We start from the raw sequence: 11,548 nt of genomic DNA, 5'->3' as shown, positions 1-11,548 counted from the left end.
ACACAGGGGATGCTCTGCCCTGCCTGAGCCAGCCCAGCACTAGTGCACAGCAGAAACCAGATGCCCACATCCCACACAGATGGCTGACTGACCTCCAGCCAAAAACAGGCCTTCACTCTCCTCTGCACTTCAGCAGGTTGTGCCAACCTTCCCCGAGGTTCAGGCCACTGCTTGGGAGATGGCGTTCTGATAAATAAAAAACTCTAACTTCAGGTGTAGTGCTGACAGATGTGTAAATCCAGTCATCATCCCTGGAAACTTGCCAGGTGGTAAAGCACAAAGCTCTGCTCCTGTGAGCTGCAGCTTGGATTTGGTACAAAGGCCAGCAGACATGAGGCAACTAGAAAGTTAAAAGGAGGACAGTGAGCAAACCCCACAGAAAGAGTGGCCTCAACTTCTGAGCTAAAGGCAAGTGTGGTCTCTAAGAAAAGCCTGAATCCAAAAAATGTCCTAGTAGGAGGCCTGGAACATCCCTCCAGGGCAAGCTGAACCTCGTATTCCTGTTTTATTGTCTGCTATAAGCAGCAAGAGTAGTGATTAGCAGCAGAGGAACTTGAACTCTTGTTTACAAGAGGAACTCTTGTACATTATAGTACTTGCAAGAAAGGTTTAATGAGAATTTTCAAACCTGCAAAGTTGGAATAGATGCTGAAAGCATGGCAATATTACATTTTTGAAGCCTGACATTCTTTTAATACATGGTATGGGCAATAGCTTGCAATAAACAGTAGCAACTCCAGATCCTCTCCTACAGCTGTGCTAGCCACAAATAAAGTTCTGAGCAGGGCAGGAAAAACAATGTCACAGAACAAAGAAACCTGAAGAGGCCTCCACCTGGAATTTCCTTTTCCAGGCTCTTCTCTATGCACATGGGTGTGCTTTGGGGATGCTCAGTGCCAGATCTCTCCCCTGACCCTGTCCTCTGGAATGAGCAGAGCTGTCCCTCTACACTAACACAGAACAAGCCCAGGTAGCAGCAGTTCCTTGCTGTTTCTTGCAGGGTGCTGGTTCCCCTCCCTTTGGACAAACTTCTGTCCCTACCAGTTACATCAGCACATTACAACATCACCCTCCCCTGTGGAGGAGTGCTTGGGGCACTCTGTACACACAGCTTCCACCTGGAGTCACAGTAACTGGAAAGTGAGAGTTTAGTCACAATTTTGCCTGGCATAAACCTGCACCACAAGAAGAAACCCCCTTCCCCTGCCCACTCACAGTGCTCTTTGCATCGCCCCTGCCCTCCCACCACTGCCAGCTTCTTTCCCACTGGACATGGGGGATGAGTGAACTTATCCAGGCTAAAACACAGTGCTTGGCTTCTTTTCCCAGTGTACTTGTGACTTCTTAAAAACTGCCTTCCCTAAGGAAAAAGGATATGTTCACTTGATTTTTTTCTCAAAACAGAAGGCACAGTACTTCTGTATCTAGAAGTTGTAATTTAATACTCTAAATTGAGGCATCTATCCAGGCACCTGTCCTAACCCCTGCATGAATTAATGGCAGATCTGATGAAAACCTAAGCAGCTAAGAAGCAACTAGGAAAAACAATCAAGACTTTAGGAAGGTCTTGCACAACTAACTCTCAGTAACTGTTACATCTGCATCAGAATTGACACATTTGGAGGTATAGTTCTCTACGACTGATTTTTGCCAGCACTTACCAGTAGCTTTTATGGCATGTGTAGGTTAAACCCTGCTTTGAAGGGATTCTACTTCCTTTGGACATTCTGGTATTACCATCTATGTCAAGGGAGCTAATGTGTCAAATCTCAGAGAGCAATGAGCAGCAAGGCACTGCTGGCTCTAATTCTTCACTGAGTGTTCTTCAGATAGTTCCTTAATCCCAGTTTCCAATTTCCTCCCACAGAGCATGGCTAACACTTCACTTTTTTCACCCTCCACCAGCTCTCCCTGTACAGATGATGCTGTCCCAGTAAGACTGTTCCCCATGCACTGAATACAGCTGTGGCACCTGAGCATCTCCTGAAAGGGTAAAAAGTACCAAGGTACTGCAGAGACAAACCCACCTGCTCAGTTTCTTGCCATTTCCACTACGGAATCTTGTTTTGTATGTCCACTGCCACAGATGGATTTTTCAGTGTGCAGACAGCTTGTCTGCCCGGCCTAACTTACAGACTCCTGGCCAAGGTTTCATCTCACCTTATCAGTGTATTCAGCATTCTTCAGATCCTGACAACCCATGCCCCTCCCTCACTGCTTCCCAGGATCCCTTTGTGTTCTTGTCCTTATCTAGTGCTGCCTTTTATCCTTCTTGCTTTTTCTTTTTACTATCATTTCTCACCACACACCTTGAGAAGGGTGAGTTTCCTGGAAGAAGGCTTATGGAAAAGATCTTGCCTCTCTATCTGAGCAAGCAAGGGAACCAGGAGCTATTTACATATTTTCTGATAAGCAGTGAGAATGACTTGATGGTCCTGTGAAGTCCACAAGGAATTGGCTTTGTGCTGTTCTGCATTTTCTGCTTGTCTATGCTTGCCCAATTCTAATGAACTAATAGTATTAAACATATTTTACATATGGCTATAACATTATTTGAAGGAGAAAGCAGTATCACAATCTTGAATTTAGTCATTCAAGAGATTATATTGGCAACACTTAACATTTAAAATAAGGAAAATAATTTTTAAAGAATTTTTTTTCTTTTAATTATCAGTTAATGTCTGCCTACAGTATTAGGTTACAGCTGCATCTAATTTCTATTTTTTTTCATGCATTTTTTTAGGGCAAAAGATATATTTTATTATATACTATCAATTTAAATTCTTTACTTTTTTTTTTTTTTTTTTTTTTTTTTTTTTTTTTTTTTTTTTTTTAATAAGGACTTAAACTGGGACAGTATTGAGCTTTTTACAGTTGACATTTTCTTTTCTTAACGTAACTTGAAAGATCTGGAGCCTCACAAGAAAACCCCAGAGCAGCCAAACCCCCTCTCACAAATACACATGAAGTGTGGTGCAGTAGCACCAAGAGCTCTCATGCCCTGGCACTGTGGGGTAGCTGTGGGAAGGGGGAGCTCAGCATTTTAGTTCTGCTGTGGGGAGAGGATGAGCAGCCCCAAAGTGCCCATTCTCACCCAGCAGCAGTGCTCAGGCAGTGAGCAGCCCTGCAGGAGTGTAGAGAGGAACCCATCAGCTGTCCCAGCAAAGGGACAGAGGGGACAGGCCAAGGGGCAGAGCTGCCTCCACTCCCCAGGGCTGCTCTGGGAGTCCCCTGTGCCCAGGACAAGTCCTGGATAAGGAAGTGCAGGGGAAAACTTGGACATCACTCAGAAACATTTCCCTTTCACTAAGTGAGCTTCTTATGGTATGAATGCAGCAGATTTCTGAGTATTTCTGGCTCTGTAGCTAAGGAATAAGAAAGGCTGGGCTATGAGGTAACTGACTACCAGGAGAGAACTGTTTGCATGACCACTTCTGAAAGCACAGCTGAAACTCTCCTGGGGGAAGATCCTGAGATTGTAACTGTTTTCACTCGGACCATATTCAAATCAGCCTGTACTGACAACAAACAGAGTGAAAGCTAAGCCAAGCCACAGTCTCGGGAGAAGACAGCTGTGAGAAGAGAGCCCCTGCAGGGGCTGCCCACTGCTCTCAGGGAACTGTACTGTTCCCACTAATTTAGTTCCTTCATTTTTCAGTAGATACTTGACCTGTTAGGACTTTCAAAGTGGTTAATTCAAAGTTTCATCTTACTCACAGCACTTATCAAGCCCTACCACTTGGCAAATACCTCAAACACACCTACTTTAAACCTGGCTCTAGATTACAATAGAAAAACTACCCATTTGGTCAACTAAAGTTGGTTGGTCATCTGTCAGTGCCTGACAGCCACACCCACCCTGTCTCTGACAGTCACCTGTTGCAGCATCTGCAGCAAGCAGAATAAAGGAACGCCTATTAATTTTCACTTCTCTTCATGGTTACAACCAAATCCTGTGATCGTCAAAATTCCTTACTTTTGAAAGGCTTTTCTATAGAGGTGGTTTGGCACAACACTGACTTTAAAGCAATAAGGACACACCATTTGCAAAAAAAAAAAACAACAAAAAAAACCAAAAAAAAACAAAACAAAAACAAAAACAAAAACAAAAACAACAACAAAAAAAAACATCCACACAGGGAGAAATCAGGCAGCAGGCTTCCTTCCAAGGAGCAAATTCCACCATTCCAACCCAGATGAGCTTTGTCCTAACATAGCACCTTGAAAACACAAGCAGAGGCCTAAAACACACAACTCCACACATCCATTTGCTGCCATATCAGATCTCAGTCCAAAAGCTTACACGTGAAAATCCCTCTTAACTCAGTTTTTGAACAGTTGTACTCATTCTCATTTTGGTAATCAGCTGATGGCAACGGTGCAAGTTCTGTGTGTGATACATTATTTCAGCTAAACATTACTGAGCTGTTCCTTCATCTTGCTGTGTCTGATGCAGGGCTGACAGATGCACCAAAGTCACAAGAGCTGTGCTGCTGCTAGGCAGCAGGAGCAAGCTGTGGGGAAAACAACATTTCAGTGCACCAGGTACTGCACAAGTGTATTGGAAATAATCACCCTGGACCACGGGCCTCGCTGTCTGAGAGGCAGAGCTGCACTCAGCGCTGCTAGCAGCCTTGACCTTGAAACGGTCCTGAAAGCAGGGCTGCAGAGGAAGAAGCAGCAGGACATTCGCAAGTAACTGCACTCAGGCGGAAAGACAAGCCCGCGGCACGTCTGCCACGGGATCGCTGCCGCTGCACAATTCCGCCGCGCAGCCGAGCGCGAAGCCTCCGGGAGCCGCTCACCTCCGCACGACCCGGGGCTGCGGCAGTGACCGCTCACCTGTCAATGACCCGGGGCTGCTGCAGTGACCGCTCACCTCCGCACGACCCGGGGCTGCTGCAGTGACCGCTCACCTGCCCATGACCCGGGGCTGCTGCAGTGACCGCTCACCTGTCCATGACCCGGGACTGCGGCAGTGACCGCTCACCTGTCCATGTCCCGGGGCTGCGGCAGTGACCGCGCACCTGTCAATGACCCGGGGCTGGCTGCAGTGACCGCGCACCTGTCAATGACCCGGGGCTGCGGCAGTGACCGCTCACCTGTCCATGTCCCGGGGCTGCTGCAGTGACCGCTCACCTGCCCATGACCCGCGGCTGCGGCAGTGACCGCTCACCTGCCCATGACCCGGGGCTGCTGCAGTGACCGCTCACCTGCCCATGTCCCGGGGCTGCTGCAGTGACCGCTCACCTGCCCATGACCCGGGGCTGCGGCAGTGACCGCTCACCTGTCAATGACCCGGGGCTGCTGCAGTGACCGCTCACCTGCCCATGACCCGGGGCTGGCTGCAGTGCCCATTCATCAGGGCTGGCTGCAGTGCCCACTCACCGGGGCTGGCTGGAGCACCCCTCCCCTCCCCATGACCCGTGGCCCAGCCGAGCAGCCCCGGCTCTGCAGAATACTCCCTGTACTCTCTGCCCTCACTGCACTCAGCGCCAGCTGGCCGCTCACCTGCCAGCCTTCGCTCTGCCAGGGTCAGCGTTTTTGTGAGGCACGGTGGCATTCATCCTCACAGACACTAAATAGGTGTTTTCCTGGGAAAACACAAGGATGCTTGTGGAGCTTACTTTAAGAGGATCATTGTATGCAAAGCCACTGCAATGCTTCCTAGAGTCCCTGGGATATTTTTATACTCATTCATTATAAGATCTACCAACTGCTACAAAATAGCAAGGGATGCAATAACAGCATTACACATTAAGGATGGCTTTTAATTACGTACACAATATCTATGCAAATGCCAGATAGCATCTTCTGCATGAAAGAGTTGGTTTGTTTGCTTCTTATCCTCACAGTATGGAATCTTAGTGCTTCTTATGATGCAATATTAATTTGGTTAGACTTAATTTAATCACTTTGGTTGGTAATTAAATTAGCATGTCTTAAATTAAAACAACCAGTATCATCATGAAGTATTTCTGTCACAGTGGCTCCTAAAATATTTCAGTCAGGACTAGATCCCTAATATTCAAGAGGCTGTGAAAAAAAATGCCTAAGAAAACGGGGCCAGACAAACCCATCTGCCTGATGTGTGAGTAGACCACTGCTGAATGGCAGGCACCTGGCACAGTATAGGTCCCTCTCCAGCACCAACAGCAACTTTTTTCTCCATCTCATCCTAGTTTGAATACCTTGACCTGAGTGTCATGTCCAACAATACATCTAAAAAAGCAGTGCTTGTTTCACTGCTTTTCTTTAGCTGTTTCAGTGTGTTTGGTTAAACTCTCGAGCATCAGAGAGCAAGTTCATAGTGATGATTTTCCTGTACACCCCAAGTCACTGAGGGGTGAAGTAACTGGATCAAGGTAGTTGTTAACTCAGTGGCTTGCCCTTATTTGTACTGCTGTGTAACTGTGCTAAAAAGTTGGGCTCCTGTTTGAGCAGGAGTAAACAGATCAGGCCCTTGTTGAGTCACTGGCACAGGCAGAAGAAGTCCAAAATCCTGTCACTGCCAGTGATGCTAAAGGCATAGCACACCAGGCAATAGGGGGTCTTTGACTTTTCTGCAGGAGCAGCTTCTCCTGACATGGTCTGGCCAACCAGGTGTTTGAAGAAAAAAGCAAACATTTACCTGGAGTAACACAGCACTCGTGGAAATACACTGTTTGCTGAACTGTGACTACTGCAGAGTATCATGAACAAGGTACAGTGTTACATGTACACTGAAGAAACAGAACCACCCCACAGATTGCCAGGCTACCCACACAGCTTCAGCTCAGTCCTCTGCAGGCCATGTGGCACAGTCTTGACTCCTTACTTCCCCTGCATTAATTCATCAGTGAAGCTTGAGCCCACTCTCTCCCTTGGAGCTCTAAGGAAGAGATTGTTTGCATACCATCTTTCAGCTGGATGACAAGGGAAACATTCACTGTGGGCCAGGAGAACACATACCCGACAGTGAGTTACACAAGCAGTTGTGAGATAGTACTGGAATGTCAGCAAACAGGATCTTTGGGTCCAGCTCCAGCTCTGGAGGCAGAGAGCAGCCTAACTCATCATAAACAAGAGGCCCATCACACCAGCAGGTAGATTTCCTTTGAAAGGTGATATGGCCATGCAGATGAGCCCTGTTGCTCTCTAGGCCAGGGCTCCATTCCCAGCTCTGCACACTGCAGTTTATCTGCAAAACAGGTGCAGGGCCACTGCCTCCCACCAGGAAGGATAACTGCCTTGTGGGAGTGCATGTGCTAAGAGCAGCAGTGGAGCATGTGGGATCAGACATCACAGACTTCTGGGCAGCAACAAACAGCATTGTGACTGTGTGTAACTTCTCCCCCTGCACTCGCCCTTCCCCTGGCATTGTGTGGGCTGGCAGGCTTGCCAAATGTGTCAGAGCCACGTGAAATGCATGACACTTGTGACCCTGCCCTCGTGGCCCCCAGGCTGAGGGTAAGTCTGAGACACAAACCAACCCAAAAGGAAAAGAGGAAGGTCTCACCCATAACGTGAAGGACTGCAGGACCAGTCTCAATGTGTTTGCTTATTCTGCAATCTTTGAGATGGAAAAACCCCCTGTAATAACAACCAAGCTTGTGAGTTCTGTGCTATGTATAGCAATTCTCTTAAATGTGAGCTCTGCATGTGCTTGTTGATGTCAATGCCCTGCAACCAAGAGCCACTGCTGCCTATCACACACAAGTCCTCATTATGTTGCATAACAAATTACCTTTGTTGCCTCACAGAATGGCACAGTAGATTTTGTTGTTGCCTGGTGTAAACTTTAGTCTTGAGAATTCAATTTTGCACTGACGCACTGCTGCTGCCTGACAAGTGCTTTATTTCTGCTGTCAAGCAGCAAGCTCCACGATATGCAGGCAGCCACAGAGCCTGAAAAACAAGTTCAGAAATACATAAATACACCACCACTATGTCTGCAAAACAATCAGCCACGTGGATCCTGGCCGCTGTAGCACTGGGCTTAGAGCTGCAGCTACACATCCTGGGAGGCAGCACCGCTGCACATTCATCCCTCGTGGTCATCTGATGTTTTCAGTTACAAGGAAAAACAGGAGCACAGAGAAACAAAGAAAGGGGCAGAACAGCAAAGGAATTTTAAACTGACAAAGAATTCATGGTGTTGGCATTTTAATGCTATACTACTGCCTTTTTAATGGATTTATCCAACTGCATTACACTGTCTCTTGTTTTCAGTGTTTAAGTACTGTTTCTGACTAAAAACCACTAGTTACAGTGTTCATCTACTAAAGAACAAAGTGTGAAAATGTTAACAAATTCATCCATATGATTACAAAATGTTAAACCTCACTAGGCACACCTAAATCTTCCTTCTTTATATATGTTCAGCACATATTTCAGGGGAAGGAAAACATTTACTGCCAGGCTTCAAACAGTGTTTCCTTTCTTAAAATGTTTTAGTTGGCAGCTTTTTCTGTTGGCATGTGACCAATAATCTGGATAAGTGGGAAAATAGTGGTAATATCTACAGACCAGATTTTTCCACTTCTTAAAATGAGCAATTCTATCTTACTTTCATATGTCCTGGCCATTCCCTCTACTCAGAGCACTACTGGGAACTCACTGATAGCTGCTCCCTACTTTCCCTGGACCAAGTCCAAAGAGGAAGAAAATCTAGGCATTACAAGGGCAAACTTCAATGAAGTCTGAGAGCTGGCCTGTTGGGATAACCCTAAATAAGGGTAACAAAATCTGGATGCTAGCTTATTTAAAAACACACTTTTTTCCGTCCCCTCCTAGTCCTTTGAGAAATGTATGTTCCAATCTCCAACACACACTCATCTCCCATGCACTCTACAAATTTTTTAGCTGCTTCTTAATTGAACCTGCCCTTTCATCAGTGCTCCTGTCACCCAACTGCTCACCCCATCTCCTCCACAGCCAAGCAACAGTCATCAAATAAATCACTGCAGACATTGTTGGACAATGGGTGAATGAATAACTGCTGAGGGATTGGGTTTTGCCTCTATTTACTGGCTGTGGTTAGAAACACTTGAAGCCAAATTTCAATTACTGGGATAAAATAAAGGCCAGCCCAGTCTGGGCATTTTAAGAGATAATTGTACTTAGTAAAGCACTAAGGCATGGCTGTTCTGAGACATTGCTGCTCACAGCTAATGGTGCTGGTACAAAATCTACCTGGGTTTGACTGCAAAGAGCTTTGGAGAGCCATCATGGGAATGAGTGTGGTCAATGAAGGCAGCAGGGTGCCTGGATGCTTGAGGTACAGGACAGAGAAACAAAAAAAACTCTTTGTAGGAACCTCAGGTATGTGAGCACTGTACAGCTGTAATTATGTTGTTATTAGAACAACTACTCCTTAGCTTGTGGACAAATATCATGAGCAGTGTTAAGTGGAAGGGAGGGAGGGAGATTACAGTCTGCCTGCTTCAGAGTAAAACACCCACCCTGAAGCTGGTGAATTCTTCACCTTCACAACATGCTGGTGACACAGGGCCTGGGAAATTTCAAATGGTGGCCCAAAAACCAAGATTTCCTAGGAGAGAGGAGTGAGTCAAAGAAGACTCGATAGAAGCATTACTACAGGAGATGTCCTGATGTTTGAACACAGGGATATGGAAAGAAATGGAAAGGGCAGAAAACTCACATCTGAAGAAAAGAAATACCTTTTCTCAGCAAAATTTAAAGTGAGTCTAGAGAAAGTCTGGACATTAACAAGAATAGACAGTAACCCAAATCCTGTTTACACTTCACACATTTTGACACTAACACGTATTGTTTAAGTCCTGCTGTCAGCTCTGGGCTGACTCTTTCAATACTACAAGAACAACATGACTTCAATGCAGTTTGAAAGGCAACACTTTAAATTATAAAATCCTTTTCTACAGAGCACATAATTAACCTATGGAACTCATTCCCACAAGATTTCAGTTGAGCTGAGACTCCTCCAAAAAGGATTACACGTGTATTTATTAGCTGGCCCAATTCCCTAGGGCAAGGGTAGTAAACATTCAGTTGGGTATTTGTTGGGTATTTGATCCTTTTTAAGTCCCTGTGGAGAATGTGCCAGCAGGCCTAAGGACCTCAGCCGTGGGAATGATCCACCCAGGAGCAGGAATCCTGCAGGGCTGCACTTTAACATCTGATTTCTGCTCAACGAGAGACGGAGCTGAAAGCTCAGCTCCACTGCAGCTGCAACAGCACCCTCGGGACTTGACTGCAGCCTTGGCAGCGGGAGGGCACAGGTGACAGTGACAGTGGGTGTGCACAGGTGACAGTGACAGAGGGTGTGCACAGGTGACAGTGGGTGTGCACAGGTGACAGTGACAGTGGGTGTGCACAGGTGACAGTGACATGTGTGTGCACAGGTGACTGTGTGTGTGCACAGGTAACAGTGACAGAGGGTGTTCACAGGTGACAGTGACAGAGGGTGTGCTCAGGTGACAGTGACAGTGGCTGTGCACAGGTGACAGTGGCAGTGGCTGTGCACAGGTGACAGTGTGTGTGCACAGGTGGCAGTGACAGTGTGTGCACAGGTGACAGTGACAGTGTGTGTGCACAGGTGACAGTGGCAGTGGCTGTGCACAGGTGACAGTGTGTGTGCACAGGTGGCAGTGACAGTGCATGTGCACAGGTGACAGTGTGTGTGCACAGGTGACAGTGACAGGGGATGTGCACAGGTTACACTGTGTGTGCACAGGTGGCAGCGACAGTGTGTGCCCAGGTGGCAGCGGCTGTACAGGTAACCCGCAGTGACCGCGCACCTGCAGTGGCCGCTGAGCGCACCGCTGTCCGTGCCGGGGCCTCCTCACCTGCCGAGCTCACCGGCTGTTCCATCCAGTGTTTCTGCCGTTCCGCCGCTGCAGCAGTCAGGGTCCGTGCGCCGCCGCCACGTTACAAACTCAGACCGGCCGGGACCGAGCCCTGGCCGCGCTGTTCGCGATTTCCGCGCCGGCAAAGCGCCGCTCCCCGGCTGCGGCGGGGCGGGCACGGGGCCATGGGCCGCCGACGGTGCAGCCCGTGCGCCTGCACCGGGCTCCTCGGGGCTCCTCGGGCCTTCCCGGTGCTCCTCGGGCCTTCCCGGGGCGCCCCCGGGCTCCTCAGGGCTCCCCCGGCCCCTCGGGCCCCTCAGGCTCCTCCCGCCGCCCCGGCCCGGCGCCCGCACCGCCCTCAGCCGGCCCGGCCGCGCCCCACGGCGACACCTGGCGGCGGCAGCGGGACTGGCGGCTCGGGAACACGGGATGGAACACGGGATGGGCTCGGGAACACGGGATGGAACACGGGATGGGCTCGGGAACACGGGATGGAACACGGGATGGGCTCGGGAACACGGGATGGAACACGGGATGGGCTCGGGAACACGGGATGGAACACCGGGATGGGCTCGGGAACACGGGATGGAACACCGGGATGGGCTCGGGAACACGGGATGGAACACGGGCATGGGCTCGGGAACACCGGGATGGGCTCGGGAACACGGGAACACGGGATGGGCTCGGGAACACGGGATGGAACACGGGATGGGCTCGGGAACACGGGATGGAACACGGGA

Source organism: Oenanthe melanoleuca, chromosome 9, assembly GCF_029582105.1.
Source record: "Oenanthe melanoleuca isolate GR-GAL-2019-014 chromosome 9, OMel1.0, whole genome shotgun sequence".
Taxonomy (NCBI): domain Eukaryota; kingdom Metazoa; phylum Chordata; class Aves; order Passeriformes; family Muscicapidae; genus Oenanthe; species Oenanthe melanoleuca.
Note: the sequence above shows the minus strand (reverse complement) of the source record.